The 17,750-nt window shown below is 37.4% G+C and overlaps 1 protein-coding gene across 5 annotated transcripts in view; it reads right to left on the bottom strand.

The window, feature by feature from the left end:
* Positions 1–17,750, bottom strand: part of RAB3GAP1 (RAB3 GTPase activating protein catalytic subunit 1) — a 134,879-nt gene that overhangs the window by 103,667 nt on the left and 13,462 nt on the right. The gene's annotated exons all lie outside the window — the stretch shown is intronic.

The following is a 17,750-nucleotide window of genomic DNA, read 5'->3' as shown; positions in this document are numbered from 1 at the left end:
TGGACATCAGAAATTGCTTAATAAAAAAACAGTTTGTAGAATCAACTTGAGTGACATGACATTTGTAGCATGTATTTGCTTAACATGTTTTTGCAACCATCTTTATCAAGCTTTGGTATTCAAATATTTTCACTTAAATAGCAACTCTGTGAGTGGAAAACATTTTAATTAAAAGTTCCAAAGAGTCCCCTCACTTATACAACATAATCATAAAAAAGGATTTTTCCCATGGGCCTCTGATCTCCCACAGCAATTCCTTCCACTAGAGAGGAGGAATATTATAGTCATTATAGCATAGTACCACTATGAGGCAGGAAATACCAACCCAGCAACTTGCCAAGCACAGGTAGTCCCAAACTAGACAGAAAATATGTAAGGAATGATTCTGTGAGTTGCTGGGTTTTTATTAAAAGTGTTTTCATGACCATACCTAATGTAGAACGCTCAAATTTTTTATACTGTTGCTGACAAAGTATTTATAATTCTGAATGGAGTTAAACCCTATTTTAAATGTCCTAAGGGTATCTTATTATGTTAATATATCAAATAGCAATCTTTTTATTAAGAGAAAAACCACCACGTATGATACATATCAAAACCAATAATTTTATATTTTGGGTTTCTCTAAAACGAGGTTAACCTGTATTGAATTAAGACATATATGGCCCATACTAAAATTCTCAAATTGTAATAAGCATTATAATGATATACCTAAGAGCTTGGTGTGCTACAAGGAATGCGCACTATAAAGCAGTTAAGGCTAAAACTAAGGACAAGGTCAAAGCCCAGAAAATTAGAGAAAAGCTCATTTATCAAGCTTGCAGAAAAGCTGAAATACTCTAATTAAATGATACAAAGAAACATTACCTGACCCTAATTTTGGATTCTGAGAACAACTGTCAACCTTACCAATAGCGATCTCAAGGAGGATTTGGTTGTATTCGATAAACAAGAGGTATCCAGGATCAGTCTACCAAACAGACTTTTAAAGATAACTAGTTCAACAGAAAACAACACTCTAATCTGCCTCCTTCGATTCCATTATGACGCAGTCCTTTGATACCAAATTTCAGTATGGTGTATATTTACCATCAGAATCAGAAATGACAAGACTAGTTCAAATTAATCTAGTGATTCATCAAAAATAACCTCTGTGGGCCCCAATCAGACAATAAAAAAAAATAAGCATTTATAATGGAAAGAAATAAAACTGTCTGCATTCACAATGATCTGATATGTACTAGAATATCCAAAGCAACCTACAAACTACTAAAACTAATCGACGAGCTTATGAAGTTGTGGAATTCAAGGTCAATATACAAAAACCATCTGTATTTTTATACACAGGCAGCAAACACTTGGAAAATGATTCTTTTTAAATACCACTCTTACAACATCAAAAATAAATTAACTAGAAATACATGTAACAAAAGATGAGCAAGAATTCTACCTAAGAATGTTTCAAAACATTGATGAGCAATTATTAAAGACCTAAACAGAGCTAAACGTACACAACAGCATTAAGATGTCATTCTCCTCAAACAGATCTATAAATTCAACACCATCCTAATCAAAATCCCAGCAGGCATTTTGTAGAAATTGACTAGCTGTTTCTAAAACTAATATGAAATCCAAAGGACCTAAAATACCTAAAATAATTCTGATGAAAAATATACTACCTTTTTTTAAGATTTTGCTATAGTAATTAAGACAGTATAGTAGTGGCATAAAGACAAATAAATCAGTAAGACATAGTAGTCCAGAAATACATTCACTCTTATACTCCATTTTACACCAGAGGAGCTACTGCAATTCAGTAGGGAAAGGGGAAAGGATGGTCTTTTCAACAAACACTCCTGGAATAATAAGATATTCACATAGAGGAAAACGGAGAACTGTCTTTACAACCTTGAGATAGGCAAAGGTTCCTTTGACAGGACACAAAAGGCACTAAGAATAAAATTTAAAATTAAGAAAATGAGGAACACCCAAATACATAAAATAGCTAATAACAAACATAAAGGAACTAATCAATAATACAATAATAGGAGGGGACTTTAACACCCCATTCACACCAATGGACAGATCATCTATCTAAACAGAAAATCAACAAGGAAACAATGGCTTTGAAAGACACTGGTACAAATGGATTTAACAGATATATTCAGGATATTCTATCATATGACAACAGAACACACCTTCTTTTTAAGTGCACATCCAACATTCTCCAAAACAGAGCACATAGTAGGCTACAAAATAAGCCTCAACAAATTCAAAAAGACTGTGAAGTCATACCATGCATCTTTTCTGACAACATTATGAAACTAGGAGTCAACCACAGGAAAAAATCTGGAAAGACCACAAATACATGGACAATAAATAACATGCTAATAAGCAATGAATGAGTCAACCAGGAAATAAACGAAATAATAAAGTACATGGGGAAAAAAAGAAAATGAAAACATAATGGTTAAAAACCTTTGGGATGTACCAAAAGCTCTTTTAAAAGTGAAGTTTGCTACAGGTCTACCTCAAGAAGCAAGAAAAATCTCTAACAATCTAACCTCACATGTAAGGGACCTTTTGTAAAAAGAATAATTAACAAAACCTAAAACCCACAGAAGGCAGGAAATAATAAAGATTAAAGCAGAAATAAATGAAATAGAAACCTAAAAAAAAAAAAAAACACATTAGAACAGACCAATGAAACCAGGAGCTGGTTCTTTAAAAAAAAAAAAAAATCAATAAAATTGATAAACTTCTAGCTAGGCTAATCAATAAAAAAGGACTCAAACAAATAAAATCATAAATTAGGAGAAATAACAAACATCAGAGAAATACAAACAATTATGAAAGAATATTATGAAAAACTATATGCCAACAAATCAGACAACCTAGAAGAAATGGATAAATTCCTAGAAACATATAAACTATCAAAACTGAAACAGGAATAAATAGAAAATTTGAACAGACAAATAACCAGCAAAGAAATTAAATCCATAATCAAAACCCTCCCAATGAACTAAAGTCAGGACCAGGCTTCACAGGTGAAATATACCAAATATTTAAAGAAGAGCTGGGATGCTTGGGTGGCTTGGTCATTACTCGTATGCCTTTGGCTCATGATCCTGGGGTCCTAGGATTGAGTCCCAAGTTGGGCTCCTTGCTCAGCAGGGAACCTGCTTCTCCCTCTGCCTGCTGCTCCCCCTGGCTTGTGCTCGCTCGCTCTCTCTCAATCTCTCTTTGACAAATAAATAAATAAAATCTTTTTAAAAAATTAAAAAACAAAAAATAAAGAAGAGTTAATATCTATTATTCTCGGGTGCTTAGGTGGCTCACTCAGTTCAGTGTCTGCCTTCAGCTCAGGTCATGATCCCAGGGTCCTGAGATGGAGTCCCTTATCAGGCTTCCTGCACAGCAGGGAGTCTGCTGCTCGCTCTCCTTTTGCCCTTCCCCCTCACTCATGTTCTCACTCATTCTGCTCTCTTTCTCCCAAATAATTTTTTTTAAAATCTTTAAAAAAAAATCTGTTCTTCTCAAACTACTCCAAAATACACCAGAGGAAAAATTCCAAATTCATTTCATCAGGCCAGCCTTATCCTGATACCAAAGCCAGACAGACACCACAAAAAAAAGAAAAATACAGGTAAATATCCTTGAAGAACACAGATGAAAAAATACAGAAGAGAATACTAGCAAACTGAATACGACAATACATTTTAAAAAATTATTCATCTCGAGCAAGTGGGATTTATTCCCAGGATGCAAGGGTGGTTAAATACTCACAAATCAATCAAAGTGATACATCACATCAATAAGAGGAAATATAAAATCCTTATGACCATTTCAAGAGTAGAAGAGTAGAGAAAAAGCATCTGACAAAGTACAACATCGACTCATAATAAAAACCCTCAACAAAGTAGGTTTAGAGGGAACTACATCAACATAATCAAGGCCATATATTAAAAACCCACAACATCATCCTTAATGGGGAAAGCACAAGATAAGGATGGCCACTCTCACCACTTTTACTCAACATCGTACTGGAAGTGCCAGCCACAGCAATTAGACAACAAAAAGAAATCAAAGGTTTCCACATCGGTAAGGAACAAATCAAACTTTCACTATTTGCAGATGACATGATATTATATCGAGGAAACCCAAAAGACTCCACCAAAAATACCCCAGAACTGATTAATCAATTCAGTATATTTGCAGGATGCAAAGTTAAGGTACAGAAATCTGTTGCACTTCTATATACCAATAGTGAAGCAGCAGAAAAAGAAATTAAGAAAACAACCCCATTTACAATTACATCAAAAATAATAAGACACCTAGGAAGAAACCTAACCAAAGAGGTGAAAGACCTATACTCTAAAACTAAAAAACACTAATGAAAAAAAAACCGAAGATAGAAAAAAATGGAAAAACATTCCGTGTTCATGGACTGGAAGAACATATATTGTTAAAATGTCTACACTACCCAAAGCAATCTACAGTTAATACAAATCTCTATCAAAATACCAACAGCATTTTTCACAAAACTAGAACAAATAATCCTACAATTTGTATGGAACCACAAAAGACCCCGACTAGCCAAAGCAATCTTTTTTTTTTTTTTAAAGATTTTATCTATTTATTTGACAGAGATAGAGACAGCCAGTGAGAGAGGGAACACAAGCAGGGGGAGAGGGAGAGGAAGAAGCAGGCTCCCAGCGGAGGAGCCTGATGTGGGGCTCGATCCCAGAATGAGGGGATCACGCCCTGAGCCAAAGGCAGACGCTTAACGACTGAGCCACCCAGGCGCCCCCCCCTTTTTTAAGATGTATTCATTTATTTTAGAGAGACAGCGTGTGTGTGCGTACAAGCAAGGGAGGGGGCAGAGGGTCAAAGAGAATCTCAAGCAGACTCCCCTCTGAGTGTGGAGCCCAACATGGAGCTCAATCCCACAACCCTGAGATTATGAGTTGAGCCAAAATCAAGAGTCAGACACTTAACTGACTGAGCCACCCAGGAGCCCCTAAACGAAGCAATCTTGAAAAAGAAAAATTAAGCTGGAGACATCACGATTCCAGATTTCATGTTATATTACAAAGCTCTAATGACCAAAACAGTATGGTCCTGGCACAAAAACAGACAAATAAATCAACAGAACAGAATAGAAAACCCAGCAATTAACCCACAACTGTATGGCCAACTAATCTTCAACAAAGCAGGAAAAAATATCCCATGATAAGAGATTGTCTCTTCAACAAATGGTGTTTGGGAAAAGTGGACAGCAACATGCAGAACAATGAAACTGAACCACTTTCTTACACCATACACAAAAATAAATTTAAAATGGATTAAAGACCTAAATGTGAGACCTAAAACCATAAAATTCCTAGAAGAGAACACAGGCAGTAACTTCTCTGACGTTGGCCATAGCAACTTTTTTCTAGATATGTCTGCTGAGGCAAGCGAAACAAAAACAAAAACAAACTACTGAGATTAAATCAAAATAAAAAGCTTCTGCACAATGAAGGAGACAGTCAACAAAACTAAAAGGTAACCTACTGAATGGGAGAAGATATTTGCAAATGACATATCCCACAAAGGGTGAGTATCCAAAATATATAAAGAACAGATACAACTCAACACCCAAAAAACAACCCAATTAAAACCGGGCAGACATGAACAGGCAATTCTCCAAAAAAAAAGACATCCAGATGGCCAATAGACACATGAAAAGATGTTCAACATTGCTCATTATCAGGGAAATGCAAATCAAATCCACAATGAGATACCACCTCACACCTATCAGAATGGCTAACGTCAAAAACACAAGAAAGAGTTAAGTGCTGACAAGGATGTGGAAAAAAAGGATCCCTCTTGCACTGTTGGTGGGAATGCAAACTGGTGCAGGCATTGGGGAGAACAGTATGGAGGCTCCCCAGAAAGTTAACAATAGAACTACCCTAAGATTCAGTAACTGAAGTACAGGCTATTTACCCAAAAACTACAAAAACACCAATTCACGGGGATACACGAACTCATGTTTATATAGCAACATTATTTACGATAGCCAAGATACGAAAGCAGCTCAAGTGCATCCATCAATAGATGAATGGAGAAAGAAAATGTGACATACTCTTAATTAATGAAACAGACTCTTAATTATAGGAGAACTGATGGTTACCAGAGGAGAGGTGATTGCAGGGATGGGACACAGAGGTGATGGGGATTAAGGAGTGCACTTGTTGTGATGAGCACCAGGTGATGTAGGGAATTGATGAATCACTATACTGTACACCTGAAACTAATATAACACTATGTTAACTAATTGGAATTAAAATAAAACTTTAAAAAAGTTTAAGAAAATGAACTTTATTAAAATAAACATGCTTACCCAAAGACAAGAAGAAAGTGTTTGGGAAGCCATGACTGGAGGAAAGACTCAAAATACATGTATCTGACAAAGGACTCACAACCAGATGATGATGATAATTTAAGAAACAAAACCACCTCATTTAAGGGAAAAAAAGGAACAAATGACTAAAACACTTAGCAAAAGAAGATATAAATGACCAATGAGGGTGCCTGGGTCAATGAGTCAATTAAGCATCAGCCTTTGGCTCAGGTCATGATCCAGGATCCAGGGATCAAGTCCCGCATCTGGCTCCCTGCCCAGCCCTGCCCAGCCCTGCCCAGCCAGGAGTCTGCTTCTCCCTCTGCCCCTTCCCCTGCTCGTGATCCCTCTCCCTCATGTGCACTCTCTCTCTCTCTCTCAAATAAATAAATAAAATCTTTTAAAAATAATAAAAATAGGGGCGCCTGGGTGGCACAGCGGTTGAGCATCTGCCTTCGGCTCAGGGCGTGATCCCGGCATTATGGGATCCAGCCCCACATCAGGCTCCTCGGCTGTGAGCCTGCTTCTTCCTCTCCCACTCCCCCTGCTTGTGTTCCCTCTCTCGCTGGCTGTCTCTATCTCTGTCGAAAAAATAAACAAAATCTTTTTAAAAAATAATAATAAAAATAATAAAAATAAATGACCAATGAACAGTTAACTATGATGAATTAGCAGATACTACGACATATTAGTCATCACTGAAATCCGAATTAAAAAACCACATTGATACACCACCTCATACCAAATGGAATGACTAAAAATAGAAATCTGACAATGCCACATGTCAGAAAGACTGGAATAACAAATCTCATACATTGCTAAGAACATAAAATGGTACAACCAGTTTAGAAAAACAGTTTGGCAGGTTTTTTTTTTTTTTNATACCCCAGAACTGATTAATCAATTCAGTATATTTGCAGGATGCAAAGTTAAGGTACAGAAATCTGTTGCACTTCTATATACCAATAGTGAAGCAGCAGAAAAAGAAATTAAGAAAACAACCCCATTTACAATTACATCAAAAATAATAAGACACCTAGGAAGAAACCTAACCAAAGAGGTGAAAGACCTATACTCTAAAACTAAAAAACACTAATGAAAAAAAAACCGAAGATAGAAAAAAATGGAAAAACATTCCGTGTTCATGGACTGGAAGAACATATATTGTTAAAATGTCTACACTACCCAAAGCAATCTACAGTTAATACAAATCTCTATCAAAATACCAACAGCATTTTTCACAAAACTAGAACAAATAATCCTACAATTTGTATGGAACCACAAAAGACCCCGACTAGCCAAAGCAATCTTTTTTTTTTTTTTAAAGATTTTATCTATTTATTTGACAGAGATAGAGACAGCCAGTGAGAGAGGGAACACAAGCAGGGGGAGAGGGAGAGGAAGAAGCAGGCTCCCAGCGGAGGAGCCTGATGTGGGGCTCGATCCCAGAATGAGGGGATCACGCCCTGAGCCAAAGGCAGACGCTTAACGACTGAGCCACCCAGGCGCCCCCCCCTTTTTTAAGATGTATTCATTTATTTTAGAGAGACAGCGTGTGTGTGCGTACAAGCAAGGGAGGGGGCAGAGGGTCAAAGAGAATCTCAAGCAGACTCCCCTCTGAGTGTGGAGCCCAACATGGAGCTCAATCCCACAACCCTGAGATTATGAGTTGAGCCAAAATCAAGAGTCAGACACTTAACTGACTGAGCCACCCAGGAGCCCCTAAACGAAGCAATCTTGAAAAAGAAAAATTAAGCTGGAGACATCACGATTCCAGATTTCATGTTATATTACAAAGCTCTAATGACCAAAACAGTATGGTCCTGGCACAAAAACAGACAAATAAATCAACAGAACAGAATAGAAAACCCAGCAATTAACCCACAACTGTATGGCCAACTAATCTTCAACAAAGCAGGAAAAAATATCCCATGATAAGAGATTGTCTCTTCAACAAATGGTGTTTGGGAAAAGTGGACAGCAACATGCAGAACAATGAAACTGAACCACTTTCTTACACCATACACAAAAATAAATTTAAAATGGATTAAAGACCTAAATGTGAGACCTAAAACCATAAAATTCCTAGAAGAGAACACAGGCAGTAACTTCTCTGACGTTGGCCATAGCAACTTTTTTCTAGATATGTCTGCTGAGGCAAGCGAAACAAAAACAAAAACAAACTACTGAGATTAAATCAAAATAAAAAGCTTCTGCACAATGAAGGAGACAGTCAACAAAACTAAAAGGTAACCTACTGAATGGGAGAAGATATTTGCAAATGACATATCCCACAAAGGGTGAGTATCCAAAATATATAAAGAACAGATACAACTCAACACCCAAAAAACAACCCAATTAAAACCGGGCAGACATGAACAGGCAATTCTCCAAAAAAAAAGACATCCAGATGGCCAATAGACACATGAAAAGATGTTCAACATTGCTCATTATCAGGGAAATGCAAATCAAATCCACAATGAGATACCACCTCACACCTATCAGAATGGCTAACGTCAAAAACACAAGAAAGAGTTAAGTGCTGACAAGGATGTGGAAAAAAAGGATCCCTCTTGCACTGTTGGTGGGAATGCAAACTGGTGCAGGCATTGGGGAGAACAGTATGGAGGCTCCCCAGAAAGTTAACAATAGAACTACCCTAAGATTCAGTAACTGAAGTACAGGCTATTTACCCAAAAACTACAAAAACACCAATTCACGGGGATACACGAACTCATGTTTATATAGCAACATTATTTACGATAGCCAAGATACGAAAGCAGCTCAAGTGCATCCATCAATAGATGAATGGAGAAAGAAAATGTGACATACTCTTAATTAATGAAACAGACTCTTAATTATAGAGAACTGATGGTTACCAGAGGAGAGGTGATTGCAGGGATGGGACACAGAGGTGATGGGGATTAAGGAGTGCACTTGTTGTGATGAGCACCAGGTGATGTAGGGAATTGATGAATCACTATACTGTACACCTGAAACTAATATAACACTATGTTAACTAATTGGAATTAAAATAAAACTTTAAAAAAGTTTAAGAAAATGAACTTTATTAAAATAAACATGCTTACCCAAAGACAAGAAGAAAGTGTTTGGGAAGCCATGACTGGAGGAAAGACTCAAAATACATGTATCTGACAAAGGACTCACAACCAGATGATGATGATAATTTAAGAAACAAAACCACCTCATTTAAGGGAAAAAAAGGAACAAATGACTAAAACACTTAGCAAAAGAAGATATAAATGACCAATGAGGGTGCCTGGGTCAATGAGTCAATTAAGCATCAGCCTTTGGCTCAGGTCATGATCCAGGATCCAGGGATCAAGTCCCGCATCTGGCTCCCTGCCCAGCCCTGCCCAGCCCTGCCCAGCCAGGAGTCTGCTTCTCCCTCTGCCCCTCCCCCTGCTCGTGATCCCTCTCCCTCATGTGCACTCTCTCTCTCTCTCTCAAATAAATAAATAAAATCTTTTAAAAATAATAAAAATAGGGGCGCCTGGGTGGCACAGCGGTTGAGCATCTGCCTTCGGCTCAGGGCGTGATCCCGGCATTATGGGATCCAGCCCCACATCAGGCTCCTCGGCTGTGAGCCTGCTTCTTCCTCTCCCACTCCCCCTGCTTGTGTTCCCTCTCTCGCTGGCTGTCTCTATCTCTGTCGAAAAAATAAACAAAATCTTTTTAAAAAATAATAATAAAAATAATAAAAATAAATGACCAATGAACAGTTAACTATGATGAATTAGCAGATACTACGACATATTAGTCATCACTGAAATCCGAATTAAAAAACCACATTGATACACCACCTCATACCAAATGGAATGACTAAAAATAGAAATCTGACAATGCCACATGTCAGAAAGACTGGAATAACAAATCTCATACATTGCTAAGAACATAAAATGGTACAACCAGTTTAGAAAAACAGTTTGGCAGGTTTTTTTTTTTTTTAAGATTTTATTTATTTATTTGACACAGAGAGAGAGCACACGCAGGAGGAGTGGCAGAGGGAGAGGGAGAAGGAGACTCCCAGCTGAGCAGGAAGCCCAATGCCAGGGAGCCCAATGCGGGGCTCGATCCAGACCCTGGGATCATGAGACCCCAGCCAAAGGCAGACGCTTAACCAACTGAGCCACCCAGGTGTCCCACTAATCATTTTTTATGTATTTATTTTCTCCAACAGATTGTAAAAAGGAAAGACTATGTTCTATTCTGCTTTGCATCACAGAACTCAACAGTGCCTACATACTTAACAAATATCTTAGGAATTACCTTAATATTTATAATAACCCCCATATGTCCCAAAGATGCTAGGAAATACGTAATACATTTTAAATACGTGACTATATTTAAATATGCTTATAAATATTTGTGGATGTATTAGAAATATGTGATATATTTGGATAACATATACACTGGGATCTATTCTAACAACCTGAAATAGCACACAACCCAGTTCAAAAGGTATTCTCTCTGACTGGAACTGACATATGTACATCAGAGTTCCCATGCTGTGTTTTTTGTGAAATTTATGTCCTCATTGCATGGGCTAAACACAGATGAGTAAACTCACTGCCTTTCTGGATTAAGAAATTTTCTCTAACACCTAAACACAAGTCATCTTTAGGATTTACTTGTTACCAGAATCTAATTTCACCTTAAATGGCCTATCGTGTAAAATATAATCCTTCATTTAAGAAATACAAATTTAACGAATTAATTGTTTAGCAAATTAAAAACCGTTTCTTGGGGCGCCTGGGTGGCACAGCGGTTAAGCATCTGCCTTCGGCTCAGGGCATGATCCCGGCGTTATGGGATTGAGCCCCACATCAGGCTCCTCTGCTATGAGCCTGCTTCTTCCTCTCCCACTCTCCCTGCTTGTGTTCCCTCTCTCGCTGGCTGTCTCTATCTCTGTCAAATAAATAAATAAAATCTTCAAAAAAAAATATTTTAAAAAAATAAAGTCTAATTAGGTTGAGAACCATAGCTATATCCTCCTTAAAAAAAGAAATGGAAAAAAATTCACATTTTTTTAACACTTTACTAAATTTTCTCCCTTTCAATAATGTGTTGCATTTGTCAATGGAAGAAACAGTTTTTATTTTTTTTTATTTATTTTTTTAAAATATTTTATTTATTTATTTGACAGAGATAGACACAGCCAGCGAGAGAGGGAACACANTAAGATTTTATTTATTTATTCGACAGAGATAGAGACAGCCAGCGAGAGAGGGAACACAAGCAGGGGGAGTGGGAGAGGAAGAAGCAGGCTCATAGCGGAGGAGCCTGATGTGGGGCTCGATCCCATAACGCCGGGATCACGCCCTGAGCTGAAGGCAGACGCTTAACCGCTGTGTCACCCAGGCGCCCCTCAACCTAATTAGACTTTAAAATCACTGAAGAGGCTTTAAAAAATATACTGATAACTAGGCTCCACAACAGACCAATTAAATCAAAATCTCTGAGGTTGTAGCTTAAATACCAGAATTTTTCAAAAGCTCCTCAAGTGATTCCAATGTGCAGCCAAGGCAGACAGCCACTTGATATGGAGCTAAAATTAAAGTTTTCATCCACGGGTATAAGAAATCCTTCTGACCACATACAGTATTAAAATATAAGCCATTAAAAAAATCATCTGTGCTGGGCGTGCCTAGGTGGCTCAGTTGTTAAGCATCTGCCTTCGGCCCAGGGCGTGACCCCAGGGTCCTGGGATCGAGCCTCGCATCGGGCTCCCTGCTCCACTAGGAGCCTGCTTCTTCCTCTCCCACTCCCCCTGCTTGTGTTCCCTCTCTCGCTGGCTGCACCTCTCTCTGTCAAATAAAGAAATAAAATCTTTAAAAAAAAAAAAATCATCTGTGCTGGAACAACTGGATATCCACATGCAAAAAAATGAAACTGGCTCCTGGGGCGCCGGGGTGGCTCAGTCGTTAAGCATCTGCCTTCAGCTCAGGGTGTGACCCCGGAGTCCTGGGATCGAGCCCCGCATCGGGCTCCTCCACTGGGAGCCTGCTTCTTCCCCTCCCACTCCCCCTGCTTGTGTTCCCTCTCTCGCTGGCTGTCTCTCTGTCAAATAATAAATAAAATCTTTTTAAAAAAAAGAAAAAGAAAAAAGAAAAGAAACTGGATCCTTTCCTTAGACTTGACATGAAAAGTAACTCAAAATGGATCATAGATCTAAATGTAAGAGCAAAAACTACAGATACCATCACGAAAGTTAAAAGATAACCCCCAATGATACATGCTACAACATGAAAAATAGGGGGAAATATCTGCAAATTATATAGCTCCTAAAGGACTTGTATCCAAAATGTATAAGCAACTCTTACACTGAATAATAAAAACACAAATAATCCAATTTACAAATGGGCAAAGGATCTGAATAGACATTTCCCTAAAGAAGATATAAAAATGGCAAATAAGGACATGAAAAGATGTTCAGTATCAACAGCCATTAGGCAAATGCAAATCAAAACAACGAAATACCACTGCACATCCACTAGGATGGCTATAATCAAAAAGATAACAAGTATTGGTGAGGAAGTGGAGAGACAGGACAAATACACTGCCGATAAAAATGACGCAGTCACTTTGGAAAACAGCCAGGCAATTCCTCAGAAGGTTAAAAATAAAGTTACCATATGAACCAACAATTACACTCAAAAGAAATGAAAATATCATCCACACAAAAAAACTTATACATGAAGGGTCACAGTAGCATTACTTATAATAGCCAAGAAGTAGAAACAATGTAAATGTCAATCAGCTGATAAATGGATAAGGTGAATCCTTACAATACAATAGTATATAGCAATAAAAAGAAACGAAAGACTAATAAAAGCTACAATATGGACCAATCTTTAAAGCTTTATGCTAAGCGAAAGAAATCTAATATACCAAAGGCTACATATTATATTATTTCATTTATACGAAATGTTCAAAAGAGACAAATCTACAGAGACAAACATTAAGTTAGTTGTTGCCTCAGGAAAGGAGAAAATAGTTAAGTGACTGCTAACAGGTATAGGGTTTCTTTTGGGAGTGATGGAACTGTTCTAAAATTGACTGTGGTAATGGTTGTACAGCTCAGTCAAATTACTAAAAATCACTGAATTATACACCTTAAACTGGGTAACTGTATAGTATATAAATCACATCCCAATAAAAAATTTAGACTGAGAAGATTTTCTTTTAATCGTATTATCTTACATCTATCTTCCTGAAAAAAATTCCAAGAAGTTTCAAATCTGAATGCACAAGAATTTTCTTTAAAAATAAAGAGGAGGTGCATGGATGGCTCAGTCGGTTAAGCGGCTGGCTCTTGGTTTCTGCTCAGGTCACAATCTCAGGGTCCTGTGATGGAGCCCAACGCCCAGCTCTGTGCTGGGCAGGGAGTCAGCCTGGGGATTCTCTCTCCCTCTCCCTCCACCCCCTCCCCTGTTCACACCCGCAAGCTCTCTCACGCTCTCCTGCTCTCTCTCTAAAATAAATAAATATTTAAAAAATAAAAATAAAAAATAAAAATAAAGAAGATTAAAAAAAAAACTCAATGAACAATTCATCCATTTACGGAATAAAACAAACCAAGTATTTCTCTAGTCACAATTGACTCTAAAACTATACGCTTTTCAAGTAGCTTTCCTAAAACAAAACAAATATGCTAATATGCTGGCAAAGTAGCATGCAAATAAACACCTAGTAGAGCAGTCGCCCCTCACCCGCAGTTTCACTTTCAATGGTTTCAGATAACCACAGTGAACGCTGGTCCAGAAGTAGATGATCCTCCTTCTGACATGTCGTCAGAAAATCGGTAGTAGACTAACACTACGTCACAATGCCTATGTCATTCGCTTCACTTCATCTCATCACGCACGCGTTTTATCATCTTACATCATCACAAGCAGGAAAAAACGGGTGAGCACAGTACAATACGAAAGACACTTACATAACTTATTACGGCATATTGTTAGAATTATTGTTTTATTATCAGTTGCTGTTAATCTCTTACTGTGCCTACTTCACAAATTAAACTTTATCAAACGTACATACAGGAAAAAATATCTATAGGATTCAGTATTATCCATGGTTTCAGGCAACCACAGGCATTTTTGTAACATATCCCCCATGGATAAGGGGGCACTACTGTAGAACTCAATTCCAAAAGATATCTGATGATTCCAAACAGTAACTCTAAAAGACAGCAAAAATGTGAAAGAACATATTTAATCTAGAAAACTGACATTCCATTCTCCATGTATTTTGTAAAAAAGGAGAGGAATTTGTGAAATGGATAGAAGTATGTAATATGGTTTGCAACAGTAATCAATGTTTCACGGCAAAGTTTCCAGTTCAGTGTATTTATTATAGTCATGGATACTGGCCATGACACCTTGAAATTAATAAAAAATTACATCTAATCTCATACACACACACACACACACACACACACACACACACACACACACACACAAGAACAGTCATCTATAACCTTCTACTCTTCACAGGTAGCCTAGCTGGCCCTCAGCCTGGATCAGGGTCATCCCACTAAAAGCACAGAAGTAAAGAGGGGAATGATATTAAGGAAAATCAGAAACAAAGGGGAACTTGACATTAGTCCCTCTTGAATCAATAAAGAGCCACAATTCATCCAGAGAACATTCAACTACCTAAGAACTCTAACAGTAAGATCTCCTAAGAAAAGGGGACACAGCCAACTACAAGTGAACCGTAACAAATATAACAGGCTAATCCTCAGGGAAAAGAACCAGCCAGCAGATTTATTTAAGTATGCATAAGACACACTGGTTGACACAAATAAGTCTGCTTTACAGGCAACAAGTACTCTTTACGACCACCTCAGGCACTCAGCTAATAGGAGTTTGGGCATACGTCCACAGCCAGAACTTAAAACTCAGATTCTGAGTCAGCATGGCTTGTAATTTAAGCCCAAGCATTTTATCTCTTAATCCGACCTCTCCATCTATAGAGATGACCTTCTCATTTGTTTATACAGTATTTGTTTAAACAGTGGCATAGGCCCTATACCAAAGTTCAAAATGTAATTCATGACGTACACTGAAAATTTTACTTCACACTGAAAGAATGTTGTGCTGTAACTCAATGGCAAGCAAAAATCTTTTTAAAATATACAAAAGAAAGAATTAGGAAGTAATAGAACTAAAAACATCTGAAGACGCCTCTAATCTATCTCAGATTAAACCTGAGTTTTTTCAGCCAGAATACATTACATAAAACTTCATTTCTCCCCAGCTGGATGCTAAATTTTTAACTTCTAGAAGCTCTAAGGGATCAGTGAATCAATTTTATTGCAAGAAAGTGTTAAGTAATTCTATGTGTTTATACTCTACTCTGCTTAAGCAGCTACCATTTTAAAGCCTCTGGTGAATACTGCCGGAGAGATGCAGCAGCAGCAGCAGCAGCTAACACTGGCTGAGAGGGGACAGTGCCACATGGGGTTACGGTAAGCAACGGAACTAGACTGCCAACACAAGAAGTATAGAACCCAGACTCCTCATCAATCAGATATCTCTTTAAAGGTTCCTACGGACATTTTATATTACAATACAAACTTTAACACAACAAAGAACTCCAAAAACTTTCAATTTGAAAGAAAAGGAAATATGATAAAATGCTAATTTTTTCCTTCTGTATAATATTCAGAAAAGTAACATACACTATGGTTTTTTTTTTTTTTAAAGATTTTATTTATTTATTTGACAGAGATAGAGACAGCCAGAGAGAGAGGGAACACAAGCAGGGGGAGTGGGAGAGGAAGAAGCAGGCTCATAGCAGAGGAGCCTGATGTGGGGCTCGATCCCAGAACGCCGGGATCACGCCCTGAGCCGAAGGCAGATGCTTAACCGCTGTGCCACCCAGGCGCCCCAACATACACTATGGTTATTACTGAAAGGAAAAACAAAAATGGAGGGGAAAAAAAAGACTATAAACCTTACCTTTAATAATCCTATTCCTAAAAACATTAAAGGCAGCTCAATGTTGCTTTGGTTTTGATTTACTTCATTTTAGAAACACTATTCTCATCACTGACTGATCCTCAACTGTCTAATTTCCAAAAACTTTGTCTTTAAAAAAGTCTAACCCATAGAACATTTAAATGTTCTGAAAGAATGCAAAAAAAAGGAATCTAAACTGTTTATAATGTTTCTATAAGTCTTAAGTTTGACCTATTGCTATAACGTAAGTTTAGAAGTTTCTCACACAAGAGAAAACCTGTAATTCAAATTTATTTTATATTTGCTAAATGAACTTTAAGTACTGAAGTGTCACTCCAATCTACTAAGTGGGTATGAAAAATCTGAACTCATTTCAATACGATTATAGTCAGTACTCGTCTTTTAATATTCTAAAGTAATGATTCTTCTACCATAAATTTTTAGTAAGAGTCAGTCATTGACTAACCAGTTCAATTACCAGATCATGCTATACCTAAACTTAATATCTCACAATAAGTACTTACAATTTTTGCTGGCTACATACAATCATAAAATTACAAGGCTAAAAAGAATTTAAAAGGTCATTTCTTTAAATACCCTGCCTTCAAGCAGATCATACTCATACCACCAAGACTTGTTAACTATTTTATTAAGCCCAAGACACTAAAAATTCCAAAACCTGCTTTAGAAACTTTTTCTAATACTTCCTCTACCTAAGTTTACATTTACTTAAATCTCTAAAACCAAAAAAGGCAGAGTAAAATAGAAACAACATGGGTTGTTGAAACAAGTGTGACCTTGGTGTAATCCTGTTTAAACCAACTACTGGCAGAAAGACCTTGAGAAAATTACTACAAGAATCCAAAGCCTTATTTCTTGTCCATAAAATGGGGTAACACTTAACCATTAAAAACTGCCTAAGAATTAGGATTAAGTAAATTAGCAGACACATTCCCTATTATATTGCATGGCACCCTAACTGATGCTCAGTAACTGCCATTTCCTCCTCTCTTAAAATCATTTCCCAGCACTTCAGGGTCTGTTATGGTAAAATAGCTTGGTCAGATTAACCATTCTTCAGATAAAAATTATAAAGTCTGGGGGCGCCTGGGTGGCTCAGTTGTTAGNATAAAATGGGGTAACACTTAACCATTAAAAACTGCCTAAGAATTAGGATTAAGTAAATTAGCAGACACATTCCCTATTATATTGCATGGCACCCTAACTGATGCTCAGTAACTGCCATTTCCTCCTCTCTTAAAATCATTTCCCAGCACTTCAGGGTCTGTTATGGTAAAATAGCTTGGTCAGATTAACCATTCTTCAGATAAAAATTATAAAGTCTGGACAAAAACAATTCAATTTTTCAAGGC

The sequence above is a fragment of the Ailuropoda melanoleuca genome, chromosome 2 (genome assembly GCF_002007445.2).
Source record: "Ailuropoda melanoleuca isolate Jingjing chromosome 2, ASM200744v2, whole genome shotgun sequence".
NCBI lineage: Eukaryota > Metazoa > Chordata > Mammalia > Carnivora > Ursidae > Ailuropoda > Ailuropoda melanoleuca.
This window is presented reverse-complemented; position numbering and strand designations above follow the sequence as displayed.